Source organism: Bactrocera latifrons, unplaced genomic scaffold (genome assembly GCF_001853355.1).
Source record: "Bactrocera latifrons isolate USDA-ARS-PBARC rearing strain unplaced genomic scaffold, ASM185335v1 scaffold_83, whole genome shotgun sequence".
NCBI lineage: Eukaryota > Metazoa > Arthropoda > Insecta > Diptera > Tephritidae > Bactrocera > Bactrocera latifrons.
The window spans coordinates 128,118-143,191 of record NW_017537523.1 but is presented as its reverse complement, the minus strand read 5'-3'; the positions used below and the strand labels follow the sequence as shown (position 1 = coordinate 143,191).

The 15,074-nt window shown below is 33.2% G+C and overlaps 1 long non-coding RNA gene across 1 annotated transcript in view; it reads right to left on the bottom strand.

Annotated features, from left to right (window-relative positions):
* LOC108977052 overlaps positions 1 to 15,074 on the bottom strand; it is a 138,175-nt gene that overhangs the window by 118,310 nt on the left and 4,791 nt on the right. Inside the window, exon 2 of the long non-coding RNA XR_001994005.1 lies at positions 3,259 to 3,880. This is a non-coding gene — a long non-coding RNA (uncharacterized LOC108977052). The remainder of the gene's footprint in view (positions 1 to 3,258; positions 3,881 to 15,074) is intronic.

Below are 15,074 nucleotides of genomic sequence, written 5' to 3'. Positions count from 1 at the left end.
AAAAATAAAAATTTTTAAAAAATTGGGTACCCATATTTAAAAAAAATTTGCAATATGAAAACGATTACGACATTATGGTTATAGTACTTATCACTATAGAAGTCAAATTTCGTTACAGGTGAAAGTTTCAATGAATAAAGAATTAAGAGCCATTCTCTTGGATTCAATATGGAGGCGGTTATGTAACATATAATTTATGTATACATATGTATGTATATTTCATAATTAAGTTTTTTACATAACAAATAAACACTAATTGAAAATATTTTGATTTTGAAGTTAATACTGTATTAGTAACCAACATTTTAAAAATATTTGTTTTTAAGTAAGAAAAAAGTAAAAAAAAAAGAATAAATTTTTTAAAAAAATAAGTGCCAACATTTTTCAAATATATCGGCGACCAAAAAAATGCTTTCAAACTTAAAACTTTGTTTTGGTTCTAATTACAATTTTTAACAAGTGGCAACTCTCTGCAAAATTTATTCCCAAGTGACAGACTTGAATAGACTTAAAACTTTTCCAAATACTTTCTGTTTGTTGGCCAATATTGTTTTACGAAATCCATTTTATACATCTGTTCTAAAAAATTTGAAAATAGGTGGCAACATTTTTCGCAAAAATGTTTTGCGAAAATATTTGTTAAAATTATACACTTTATTTTCTTTAAAATTAACATTTTTTAACAGGTGGCAACCCTCTGCAAAATTTATTCTCAACAGAGAGACATGTTTAGATATAAAACTCTTCGAAATACTTTCTGTTTTTGGCTTCACTAAAATTTTTTTTTTCAACAGAAACACACGCTTAAACTTAAAACTTTTGTTACTTAACTTAACTTGTTATATAAATATTTTATTACTAGTCCATAATTTAAATTTGTTGAACAAAAATTATAAATAGGTGGCAACATTTTTCAAAAAAAATGGGCGGAAAACTTTTCTAGTACTATACACTTTATATATGTTTCAATTAAAATTTCATACATGTGGCAACTCTCCACGATTAGACTTAAACAATTTTCAAATATTTACTATTTGTTACGAGTATTACATTACTAACCTTATAAAATGTTTTTAAAAATTTTAAAACAGGTGGCAACATTTTTCAATAAAATATCAGCGACGGAAATTTTTGTTCAAACTATATATTTTATTTCTGTTTTAATAAAAAAATTTAACAGATGGCACAGTAACACACAGTAGCTTACTAACTAGCCATATCGTAATAATTCATTTGTTTGAACAATTTAATAAAAATAAATAAATAAAATAAAAAGCTGGCAACAATTCAGAAAGATATAAAAATGTACACTATAATTTTTTATCTTTTATAATATAAAGTGATGTCTAGTTTTAATTAATATTATTTTATGCAAAGTTTGTTGATTAAATGTTTAAAGATATGGCAACCCTAAGTACAAAATTATTATTTTTTAACTCTTCAACTACAACTTGTGCTTCTTAATTTTGCATATTATTAAAAACGGAGTTGTCAATATCCTAGAATTTTTCTTTGATCTACTCGAGCTTTATACCGAAAAAAAAAATTTAAGTTGGTCCAGTCTTCATTACAGAAAACAATGACTGGCATTATTTTGTCAAATTTATTATTGTGGTGATAAAAGAAGATTCACACCAAAAAAAGAAACTCTAAGAACTATTACATATATATTAAGAAAAAATTATAATGAATAAATGGAAAATGCCCAGCTGGTGCTGGTCTCAAGTAGAAATTCTCCATAATAATTCAGAATCAGCTGGATATTCTCGCTACAAAGTCAGTCTCTAGACTATTACTGTCGGTGAACAGAATTTAACCCATATACCCGATTATGCACCAATCCCAACCAAAGTTTTATATCTCTTAGGGCCGGTCTTCAACATATGACTTTTTTACATATAGTATTTGGATTTACTTTGGAGCAATTTCGAAACTATAGCTTGACTATAAAGGTAACAGCACGGGAGTTAATTCCTACTCCGCTTGTTTGACTATACTCCACCATTTAAATGATCGATGATCTGTACAAATATGTAAGACCGATTAAGAAGATCGTAGATCGAGGCTGCCCTTCCGAGCTTGGACCAGTAGTAGTCCAACATTCCACAGTGAGTAAGAAGCATATCTGGTTGGGCACAAATTAATTTCTCTACAGTGAACTAAAATTATTGTTATCTAGAAATTAAGTTAACAAGCTAATATGGATAAAACTCGGCACGAATTGACTGCAACTCAAGGCCTTTTCAATGAGTTGAATCTCTATGTTCCATTTAGGAACTTTGGGACTTTCAGACTAAATCGGAAATTACAACGTGCTTGGGAGTCTCCAAATATAGCAGACGCTTAAGAGTTATGGGAAATCGACTAAAATATGCAGTTTGAAACTCGTTGGCAATGTTGGAATGGCTTGCCTTAAGCAATTAGACTTCAGTTGTCTTTTTATTATGTCTTTTCGGTAGGCGTAGTTGTAAGCGTGACTACAAACATTTGTGCGTACTTAAACTGTGGTAGTTTCTTTTCCTACCACTTGGTCGCTTTGTAATGAACCAAATGAAATCCGAAAAATTTATAGCAATGCGTAGCCAACATGTTCGTAGACGACGAGAACTTTCACCAGATTACAATTAAAAGAATCTAGTTTTCGATTAGCCATGCCGCAGCAGCAAAGAAGCGCAACCAGAAAGTGCGCATATAATTTACACTTAATGAACGGCTGAGCGGTCATGAGCGCAGGCGCAGAAGCGTCGCTGAATTGAAGGTGCGCAGCAAGACCACAGCTGATTGACCGGTTTGCAAGAGGACACCAAAGAAAGGCAATAATAACAAATCACAACGCAGTCAGCACAGTGTATGTGAATGCAGAAAGACATGGAGGGGCGTGAGACAAGCGTAGCAAGTGTGTATAAGTAAAAGGAGAAGAAGAAAACGCGTATGAAATGACCAACTGCAATGAATTATCGCGCACATCAAAGACGTGAAATGACTTTCGCGGCGGTTGAGCGAGTTTTTGTTGTAATTTTTTCTTCAACGAATTGTTTATTTTTTTTTTGTTTTGCTTTTAATTTCTTAATTACAAATATTGTTAGTTGAAAGATGATGGCAGCATTGTGGGTTTGCTGCATTTGTGAAAAAATTAATAACTGCACAGCGTAGAGAAGACAACAATTAATTACGGCAGCAGATAACAGACAAAAAATAAATACAAAATCAAAAAAAAAAAAAAAACCAATACAAAAACTTAATAATCAACTAACTTACCGTTAAGCGCAAATTAATTTTGTATGGCAATAATTAGTTGGTTATGCGCGTAGCTACGCGCCGCGGGCGGCTGTTGAGTTCACCTTGGTGTTGCCAAGTCGAAATTGATTCGAAACTGTCGATCGAACGCAAGAAAGTGAAACTTATTGACTTCAATTTTTGTTGCTTTTGTTTTAGTTGTTTTCTTGCTTGATTTCTTCTAGCCTTATGCCATGAAATCTTATGCCACTCTTTATTTAATGTATATTCCACTTAGTTTTGACACCGAATCCGGTATGTTAACGAGGCTGTTGTTATTGTGCGTGGAATGACAGGTTTCTCCTTGGTGGCGTGTAGCTAGTCTCGCATTGATTTCGTTGAGTCACAGATATATGTGTGTATTATGCACATATTTTACTTTGCTATTTCACTTTTATAACCGTTGCTTACTGCTTTTTCACAATCACGATTTCATGAGTCTTTTGAGATTTGCTTTTTCTGCATGCTTTTTCTACTTCTACGGAAAATTTTTGCCATATAATTATATGAAGTGAAATCTTTTAACTATAACGGTTTTGGACAGCTAGACATAAGCCAATAGACTTTCAGAAACTTCCGTTTGTGGTTGTGAGTTATTTTTAAACTGGAAAGAAAGAGAGAGTAAAGATTTAAGATTAGATGTTATACCTTCTTGTAAGTGTTAACACACTTTTAATAGAATGTTAAACAAGTAAGACAGTTTACCCTTAACTATCTTTAAAACTCAAACTTCACACCCTTAATGTAGGCCACATCTTTTAAAACAGAAACAAACTACCCAAATGTGGTATGTATATAATAAGTTTGGAACTTTTTTAAGTGACATAATTTGTATTTGGCATTGATTCCTATACTTATTTAAGCAAAATGTTATAAAAACTTAATTTTGAAGAGTGAAATCGAATATCAGACCCTAAATGTAGGCAACACTTTGTAAGAAGCAGAGCAAACAACGCTAATTTCAAATACAGTTGAACTGCCACAATTCCAAGTTCTCCAGAACTCGACCATTTGCATTGGCAATATAAGTCATACACATATCCTTCCATAACTCGAAGTCTCTCTAACTCGAAATTTGTTTCTAGATTATGGTGAATCGTTAAAAGGAGTTCAACTATACAGGAATATATATACTATTGCCTGCATTCAGACTCAGCATTGAACTTGAGGACCGCAATTGTTTAATATAGCTTCGCATTTTTTCGTCACGATATACATTGAGACAAAAAAGCGCCCGGAAAGTTTAAATTAAATTTTTTTAAATTAGAGTCAGAAAGACTTCGACGGATGTTGAGAAAACTGGACATCTTTCGCGCGCCCGTTCGAATGATTTTGGTGGATAGTTTGGATATGAAGACGTACTTCTCGACTCTTTCCGTTAAATCTGAACTTTTTTCGACAATAATACCGCAAACGGGTCTCTTTCGGCATGCTTAAGCGTTCAAATTCCGAACCCATATTCATGTACCACCATCGGAATTGAACCTGGTATTAGCCGATCGAAGAAATAAAACAAAGTTCGCTGAAGGAGCTGAAGGCCATCCTAAAATGGGCTTATAAAAATGTTTCGAGGAGTGGAAAATAAATATTGATGAATAATTAAATACTCTGCGTTTTATTTACAATTTCCAAATACCAATGTATTACATTGGTACAAATTCCTCTTAGATAGTTATATTCCTCGCAAGGTTATCGACTGGGCAATAGGTGTCGCTGCTTATATTGGCATGATTTCGAGCTGGCTCTGGTGTAAATGAGTCCAATATTGCAGGCTGATGGCTGGCATCTATATATTTCCTTATTATCCCTTTATGTGGATTGGTTTAAAGGCAACCTCAGAAGACGGAGAATGGGTGAATACAACTGCCGTTGCTAATAAGATACTTCTCGCTTGGTACACCGAAACGCTGGGGTAGGGACCGCCAAAAACTCAACATGAATGCCGCCAATGGAAAGAAGCATACTGGGATATCCACCCAAATGACGTTGGGAGGTTAGGCTGTTGTCTCCCGCGTGCACAGAGATCCCTCAAGCTGTGTCGTCAATGACCACATTGTAAAACTACTGCCAAGCCAGCTTTACAACGCACACAGCTCATCAAGACTCGAACAAAGAAAGCGTTGAAAGTATAAATACTCCTTCGCTCTACTGAGCAGGTCATTGAGCAGGTCAAGAAAGTGGTGGCAGTCAGTGAGCTTGTGAAACGATATTTAAACCAAGCGCACCCATGCCGTCATTAGATGGAGCAGGATAGAGAAGAGGTGTACAAATCCTTAAGTGTGAAGTTGGTCCGTCCAACCCCACCTATAATTTTTTTCAGAATTTTTATTCGGCGATTTATCAGTTGAAGTTTTGCGAAGACTCATTTTTATAGTGTTGCCAAATGTTAGAAGGCATGTTTGGTTGAAAGGAAAGGAAGGTCAAAAAAATTCTTATCGTTTCTTAGGCCATCATTATTTTGTTGTTGTCCTATATTTAGATTCGGATATAGAATAAGATCCTAAGAGCGCTAAATCGGCACCAATTTCACATTATTTTCCTTTCTTAGTTTAATTTACCAATATATCAGCTCAATGAGCTTCAGTGCATGAAAAGAACGGTATTTCCATAAGTGAAGTATACTCTGAATATTAATTACTCGTATGAGCCCCAATTTGTTAGAACTCGCCTTATAGACATTCTCCAAACAGCTTTACCTTAAAGTTTTCGTTGGCATGGCTGCGTTTCTTCTTGCTACGAGTTGGGCATGCTCCAAAACTTACATAACTTTAATGTAATTCTTCTTTAAATGAGCTTTTACAGACATAACAGCAACATTATCCAATCACAAAAACCGCTTTGCCTTCATGCAATTATGCAATCATAATCCCCGAAATCATTACGAAATCATTTTAAATTCCACACATTTAGTAATAGTTACAGCATCAATTATTCACACCTACATGTTTTTCAACTTTTCTTACAAATATACAGACAAACATATATAATTTAATCTGTACAGCGATCATTAAATATTTTCTCTACCCCACTTTACTGTTATGGCATTTTCTTCAAACAGAGTGAAAACAAACATCGAAGAAAAACGCCACAGCAATCAGCATTTACAAGCCGGATTTCTTCAAATGCTCGGAACATAAAAACGCTTATCAATTCAAAAGCGAAAAGTGGACGGAAACATTAACACAACAACAAGAAAGTAGTAACGAAAGAAAAGAAAGAACACACATACACAAACACATAGCTAAAGTAAGGCGTGTAAGTAGTCCAAAAAGGCAAATGGTAAAATAAAACAATTTCTGCTTGAGCGGAAGTGCTTATTTGTAGTTACTCGAAATGAATGACTTCAAATCTTCAAACATTCAATTCTGCTTCCGAACTTTTTATAATAACGAAGTCTTATTAAGATGCAAATGTTTAGCAAAAGAGTAGGTGATTTAGTAATAAAATTTCTCATAATTTTCGTCAATACTATAGAAGCTTAAAAGCTTCAAAAGCACTAACAAGAAAAGCAAGCTTTGGATTTTTTTTTTTTAGTTTCATTTTTAAGATCAAACACGTCTTTAATGCTTCAAAGCTTAAAGAAATGACTATTTTTTATAAAGCTTTTTAAAGCTTTAAATTGTTTGAGTGAAAATTTTTTAAAAGTGAAAGTTTTTAAACTTATATTAATGCTTCAAAATTTAAACAAATGACTATTTTTATTAGAGCTTTATAGTTTTTCTGTAAACGTTTTTTATAAATAGAAAGATTTCACACTCATATTAAAGCTTCAAAGCTTAAACAAACGATATTTTATACAGAGAGCTTTTCAAAGCTTTACCGATTTTCAGCGAACATTTTTGTAAGCACGGGCAGATTTCAAACTCATATTAAAGCTTCAAAGCTTAAACAAACGATATTTTATACAGAGAGCTTTTCAAAGCTTTAACGATTTTCAGTAAACATTTTTAAAAAAAGTGAAATTACTCATAATAGTACTTCCACGCTTAAACAAACGACTATTTTAGATAGAGCATTTTAAGGCCTCAAAGTCTTTCAGCGAAAATTTAAAAAAAAAAGGTAAATATTTAAAACTCATATTATATAGCTTTCGTACTCACTTCAGAAATGCTTTTTTGGTTTTCCACATGTTTCCTTTTTAAGATAAAGCAAAACTTAAAAGCTTCAGAACTTTAACAACTAAATATTTTTCAAAGAGTTTTTAATGCTGTAGCAATTTTCATTGAATTTCAGAAAAAAAAGTGAAAGCTTTCAACTTCTTATTTTTGTGCTATCATGGGCAATCGAAAGAATCTAAAATTCCATTGAGAATGGCGAATTTTTTTCTAACTTTCGTGCTCAAATCAAAACAAAACAAGTGAACTTTAGTGCTCTCACGTTGGTTCTACAATTTTAGTTCCTTATGCTTCGACCAAAGTTGTACTATATAATTAACACAAAAGCTCTTGTTTTGTGTAGAGAAATATATGATAAATAAATTTAAGGAAAAATATTGTTCTCACAATATCAACTGTTATGTTTCGCGAATATTCAAAAGAAAGCTTTTATGCTCGGCTGAAGCTTACGCACTTATAAATTATTCAGTACTTCTAAATATCGAGTACTACTTCGCATTTTTACTTTTTGTTTGAAAGCGTGTGGAGTATGCACCGAAATTTTGATCATAATTAAAAAGCTCCTCCCTGTTAACAGACCTTTATCTTCCTTTCCTTAATTACTATTCTTGTTTTGGAGAGTATTTTACTTATAAACAGTAAATCATATCCAAATATAACATAAATTCTAAGTCACTTAAATCTTTTCATTAAAAAAGCTTCCGCTATGTGCCAGAGCTTTCACCGAAATTATTAAATTTTGTCCCACAAAATATTGGTAGTAATTTCTTTTCTTTAAAAAGCTTCCATTATGTACACGAGCTTTCACTCACAAAACCCCCGAAGCTTTTACTTATATAAAATCTGCATATTAGCTTATTTAAGCAGATAAAACATATATTCTAAGTAATTTATATATTTTCTTTAAAAGAGCTTTCACTCACAAAAATATAAAACTTTACAAAAGCTTCCACTATGTGTATGAGCTTTCACTAAAATCACCTAAACTTTCAAACACATATAAGTATATACATTTTAAGGGAATACAATACTGGAAGCTAGCAATACTCCGAAGCATTTATTATATTTTAAAGAGCTTTCACTCACAAAAGTACCGAAGCTTTCACTTATAAAAAACTTGCTTAATAACTTATTTAAGCAGCTGCAGGGCATACACAGTATCACTATTAACCGTCACTCCCACGAACACTTAAGTCGCTGTAATTTTTCATGAATTCACTAAAGACTTGTTGCGGCTAAAACTTTTACAGCTACTGTTGTTCTTATTAGTAACATTGTATTTGCGCGCGCTTGCTACCAGTGATTTGCTTGCTATCTTTATAGTTTTTTTTCCAGGAGTTCGTGCGCTGCTTTATCGCCTACCATCCACAATTGCCTTTACATTTTAGGAACCATTGTTTTGCTGGCTTATTCTTAAGCGAAATTCATCATTGTTGTACATACAAACAGCATCGGCATTGTGGTGCCGGGGCATTGTATTCATTGTTTTAGTGTTGTTGCACGGTTTTTTTCGCATCCACTAGAGCTTCCAAAAACTTTTACTATTGCCTTGCTCAGCCTCTCGAAGCTGTGAATTGGTTGATCCGTTGCTTATACATATGTAAGTATATAAAGTATATACATATGTCCTAAACTAACACACTTATATTAATTTTTTTTTTTGCGATTTGTTGTTGTTCTTACATTTTATTATCGTTGATTTTGTAGGCGCTAGCCTTGAAGCTAACACAGTTCTTTCTTTAGTTGCTTTTCCTTCATATCTTCCTTATTATTTTACCGCGTGTTTGCATTTTCTTCCGCACACAACCCGCCCGTCCGCGCATGGCAGACATCCAACAAGTATCGCAATGACTTATCTGTAGTGTATGCCCTCACATTCTTGCAGTTAACAGCATTGTAAATAAATATGTATGCATGCTTGTAGGAAAAATGCGGGTTGTATTACATTCCTTTGTATGTTTGTGTGTGTATGCAATACAAGTAGCCTGAAGTACGGGTCATATTGTAGTTGCAGTTACTTTCCAACTTGTCTTGTTGGCTTTGCCGCGACTCAAAGTCACGGAAAAGTAAAAGATTCGGTTCAGCAAAAAAAAGGAAAACAATTGTCTAGAGATAAGCAACATTTGCGCCAACGAAAACAAAGTCGCACTACAGAGGGGCGCAGTGAGAGAAGCGGGTCGAATTTCTGTCTACGTATGCCTTTACGTCTTTATGTCTTTGTTGATTTTGGATATTTCTTTTCGTTGGCTGCTTTTCGAAGCCAAGTTTTTATTTCAAAAATTGGCTTTTAAAAAGTTATTTAGTTTTAATTTAGTTTTTGTAAAGTTTTTTATTTAAAAAATTGTGTGTTTGAAAATGTATTTGATTCCCAAAAGACTTATAATCGAGTTAAAGTGCGTAAAAGTTTGTAAACCTACTCAGCCGTTTTGAGTTACATAATTTGCATAATTCTATAATTCCATGCTTTCGTTCGCTTCTTGGAATCAAGTTTTTATGTCAAAAATAAATTTTTGACTATTTTTTATTCCCTAGAAATTTGTATTCGAGTTAAAGAGCTTTTAAAGCTTTGGATTGAGCTGTTGTAAAATTATTCAGGCTTTTTTGAGTTGCAGAATTCTATAATTTGTCGTTTCTGAGGAGTAATACGTGAGGTCTATTTCAAAAGACTTATAATCGCGTTAAAAGCTTTTAAAGCTTTAGAATGTGCCTTTGTAACGTTATTCGCGCGTTTTGAGTTGCATTACTTTGTAATTTTATGCCTCCATTCGTTTCTCGGAATCAAGTTTTTATATCAAAATCCAGTTTTTTAATTTTTGTTGATTCCCCAGAGATTTATATTTGGATTAAAGTGCTTTTAAAGCTATTGAATGAGCTTTTGTAGCGCTATTTATTCTATTCATTTTGGGTTGAAGAAATCAATAATTACCCGTTTTTTGAGGAGTAATTTGTGAGGTCTACCGAATGCATATAAACTGAAAATATTTTTTTAAAAGAGTTGCCACCTGTTTATATTTTTCTTGTTGAATTAGATAAGCCAGATAAATATTATACCATTTTCGCCGATTTAAATCACATTCTCTTGAAGATATTTTTGAATAGTGTTGCCACCTGTTTGTAAAACTTAAATATATACATATAAGCAGCCAGTTAAAAATATGGTATTTTACCGAAATAAAGAATCTTAGTTAAGTATAAGCATATAAGCAGCCGGTTAAAATATGGTATTTTACCGAAATAAAGAGTCTTAGTTAAGTTAACCAGAACTTAACTTTCACATGGCTGCTAACCAGCATTGAGAAAACGGCCTTAACCGGGTGTAAGTATCCGGAACGAACCCGAATTTTTATCAGGCCAAAGACGGTACGTCGCAATATTGTTGTTATTTAGTAGGCATGAGAAAGTGTGTGGCCACGGAAAAGTAAAGGGCTTAAATAGTACTACAAAATCCAGGCAAAAGTCAGTGATATTAGTCTGCAAGTATTTATTAATTCTCAAGTTTAGAAATCGTTTAAGAGGGCAATATTTCACTTATAATGGTTTCTCTTATTCTCCTCTCGTAATAACCAGAGCTTTGTACTCCGCACTCATTTTTTCTCGACTTTCCGGTCTCCATGCATTCTACGTCTTAACACTTGTCTATATAAAATTCTACTTTATTTTATCAACGATCGATGTCTGGATGGTATTTTTTCAGAAGATCGTTTCTAAGGCGACTTCTTCTATTAGTTATTTTGCTATTTTCAATAGTTCTATCTGAAAATTTTGGAATGCCTTCAATGAGAAATGCAAGCGCAAAGTCGGCATGTTCTCAATATGTATTATTTTAGTCGACTTTTCAAAAATCGCCAAACACTCAAGTCAGTTTAGTTAATCAGTATTCAACTCACACAACCGGCTAATCGCTGTCTAATAATCTAAACACTGGTTTCTAAAGAGTATAACCCATTCACACAATTTAATTAAATTTTTGCTGCACACTTTTGGCAATAAACTCGTTCACTTCCTGTGTGCTCGCGCTGCTCAACGAGCGACTGTCGTAAAAAATTCACAGCGCAAGCAAAAACAAACAAAAAATTGATTATCAGCCAATTTGTTTATGGGAATCAATTTACGCGCTCACATAAAACATGAGTAAAATACATATTGAAGAACATAAAAGTTTTGCATGCTTCCTTGGCAAACTTTTTTCCTTTTATTTCGTTCATTTGTTTAACTTCGTTTTCTTTATACTTTTTTCGAATGTTATCTTGGGAAGTGTTTGCTAATTTCTTTTAAATGAATTTTAATTTGTTTGTGATATTTTAAGCATCTTAGATTCGACATTAATTTGGTCTCTCTCTCGCCTGTATACATGTAAAGGCTCTTCCAACGAAGTAATTCGTTGAATTCAATAAAAAGAACCATGTATATGTCTCACGAAAGCCTTACAGCTTCTTGATCTTTTGTCTGTCTTTTTTTATACCGTTTTAAGCTATTCATACCAATTGTTACTTCGTTTCGCCTCTCTCCAAAGTTTGCGGAATTTTAGACTTATCTGACATTATCTTATCAGATTGAACATCAATGTTTTTGATAATACCTGTTTATGATATTTATACCAGTTTTTAGTTCGCTTCCTCACTTTCCAAAGATAACAATTCTTAAATTCATCCTTGAATTTTAGTTACATGTTTTTAGTAGATTGGACATCAATGTATTTGATTATACCAGTTTATGTGATTTATACCTTTTGTTAGTTCGTTTCGTCACTTTTCGAAACTACATCTGATCATTATAGGCGCGTGACAAACATTCTCTTAGCATATTTAACATTATACCAGTTTGTGCTACTTATACCAGTTTTTAGTTCATTTGCCGAATTTATGAATTCTCGTTATAGGTTAATTTCTGACATTATTTTAGCATGTTGAGCATAAATGTCTTTGATTATACCAGCTTAATCGATTTATACCAGTTGTTATTATAGTTCGTTTCGTCACTTTTCAAACTTTGTCGAAATAACCTCAATTTGAATATCATCTCGGCAGATTTAGCATCAGTATAGCTTGTGATGGGTTTAAGCTAGTCAAATTCCAAAGCATTTCTAAATAAGAGCTCTTTTTAGACTTTTATTAGACCTTTTTAAGCTTCAATAGGGTACCTAAATATAAGTATCAACATTTTTATATAAGCTTAAGCATTTCCTTCAACTAATTTTCACCTACTCATTACTCTGTTATATTACTTATTATTTTCGCAACAACTTTTCATTTATTTAACCCCAAAGTGTTAATTTCGTTTTCGTTTTACTTTTACAATTTTTTATATTTTTTCTAAAGCTCTTAAATTTTTCCACATTACATAACAACCCAATTTCTGGTTTAAACGCTAATTAGTATATTTTTATGAATATTTGGTGAAGTTGTAAATTGTAGTAAATTGTTTTCCCCAGTTGTAATTAGCAGAACTTTTACTATCGACAAACAGCTGTTTGAAGGTCATAAAAAGCTCTAGTAACTAATAATGTGGTTACTTTTCGATTGGATTCGAGAAAATGAAGTAGAACAATGCAATCTACGGTAAATGCCTGCTTTACGCCTATTCTGAAAATGTGTCGAATCGAACAATCCACTCGTATGAATCAGAAACTGTATAATAAACGAGCTAAATAAACATTTCGAGCATGACTTCATGAACTAACTTAAAGCAAACATTAAAAGAATGGGATGGTTTTCAAGATTTAAGCTATCAAGCGCTTACTTTATCAAATATACTTCAAATGGGAGCTGTTCTACAAGTATAATCCATATAACTACGATTACTCTCTCTTGAAGACATGTTTTTAAGCCTCAAAATTAGAATTAAGGTATTCGAGAGATAAAATTCCTTAATTTACACTTCGCACATACGCGTCTTTCTGACATCAATAAAAATTATCACACAATTACATACACGTGGCAAATCCCATAAGAATACTTTTGCAAATACGAGTGGTATTCGCCGCCGTCATCGAATGTAGCTTAATAATACCACCGAGGCCTACAAATTCCAGGTGTTACTGACAATTTCACGCTTTGGCAAACACAATTGCAAATATTTACGGACAATTGATTGTCGAATGGTGCTTGAGTAGAGGATATATTTACATAGAGCTTTGCCAATTGTCAAAATGTATTATAGAAGACTTACTCCTATGGTTACACGTTTGGCTGTGTGTAGCTATCAGTAAGGGTATTGACCCCTGCAGGAAATACTTTAAAATTAGAGCATCATATGATATTTTGACAGTGACAGTTCGCTCATGTTGACAGGGAATGAGTAACAGGTCTGCATGGAGCGAAACATCGTTTAAATTTGAAAAACTGTAAGCTTATTTTACTGCACTCTCGGGATTATTTCATAAATCAAAGGAAACTGTTCAAGGGAAATTATGTTTAAATTTTATTAAATTTTAGCTTTAAAAATAAGTAAGTTTTTTCTCAAATTTTTCTCAAAACTTTCTGAAACTCTTTTTTATTTCTTGGTTTAAAAATTCTATAGATATTATCCAGATATTTTGGTATTCATAGAGTTCGATTTTCCGCTCTAAAAATCTTCAAAATCTTTCCTCAAAAATACTAGAGCTCTTTTGACCCAATGTACCTCAACTTTAACTAAGAGAAGCTAATGCTTACCAGAGCAAAATAATTCTTTCTAAATTACGGGCCTATGCAGACAACTAGCAAAATATTCCGCAAGGTATATGTTGTCGCTGTATAAAAAAATACGCATTAACAGAGGTAAGGGTTTCCATATGTTTACGACAGTAAGCGGCTGTCAGACCACAGCGATAAATGGGGCTTTAACTCAACACGCTTCAAGCACGTGGAAAGGGGTGAGCTATCATGACAGTAAATGCACAGAAGGCAATCAGAGATGAGTAGCAGATGAGCTTGAGAAGGCTGAAGCACTCACATATAAATTTAAAATTATTTTGGCATAAAGTAGGCTGATTTGAGAACATACATGCCAAATATTCATATGTAAATGTTGCAGACAATATATGAACAGATACTATGTTACAAAATCTATATGAGACAAATATTAATAAAAAACTTGCAGAACGTGCATCGGATGTAAATATTACATACAGTTGCCCAAAAACAGCTGAGAACGCTACAATATGAAAGCAGAGAACGTGAGAGCAAATTCCAAACGCTGCCAATGTCCTTTATCGATTTTTAACAGCGGCGCAGTGGAAGTCGGCACACGCAGTCGACTGCGCGGTCTGCCATCGATTATAGGCGGAAATGAAGTAAGCACAAAAATGCCATGGGGCTGGATAATGAAAGTCGGCATAAAACAATGTGATAATAACAACAATAGCAGTGTCAATAATACTGTTTAAACAATGGCTGTTAAAAAAAAAGTTTATTTTCAACAAAAATATTTTTGCACACAATACTAGCGTGCGAAGTCAATGAACGTGCTAAAAAGTAGGAACAACAATGAAATTACAGAATAAATAAAGACCAAGAGAGCGCGGAGAGTGGGCGGCGATGCCAACAGGCCGAAAAGTAGCAACAGACACCGGTTGGCGCTCCTGGTGACGCTTACAGCGCTGCTCTCAAAATAAAAAGCAACAAAGGCAAACAAAAGATTTATCGAATGAGAGACAAAAGGCAATTGCTCTGATAAATAAACCAAAATAAAACGTGCATATCA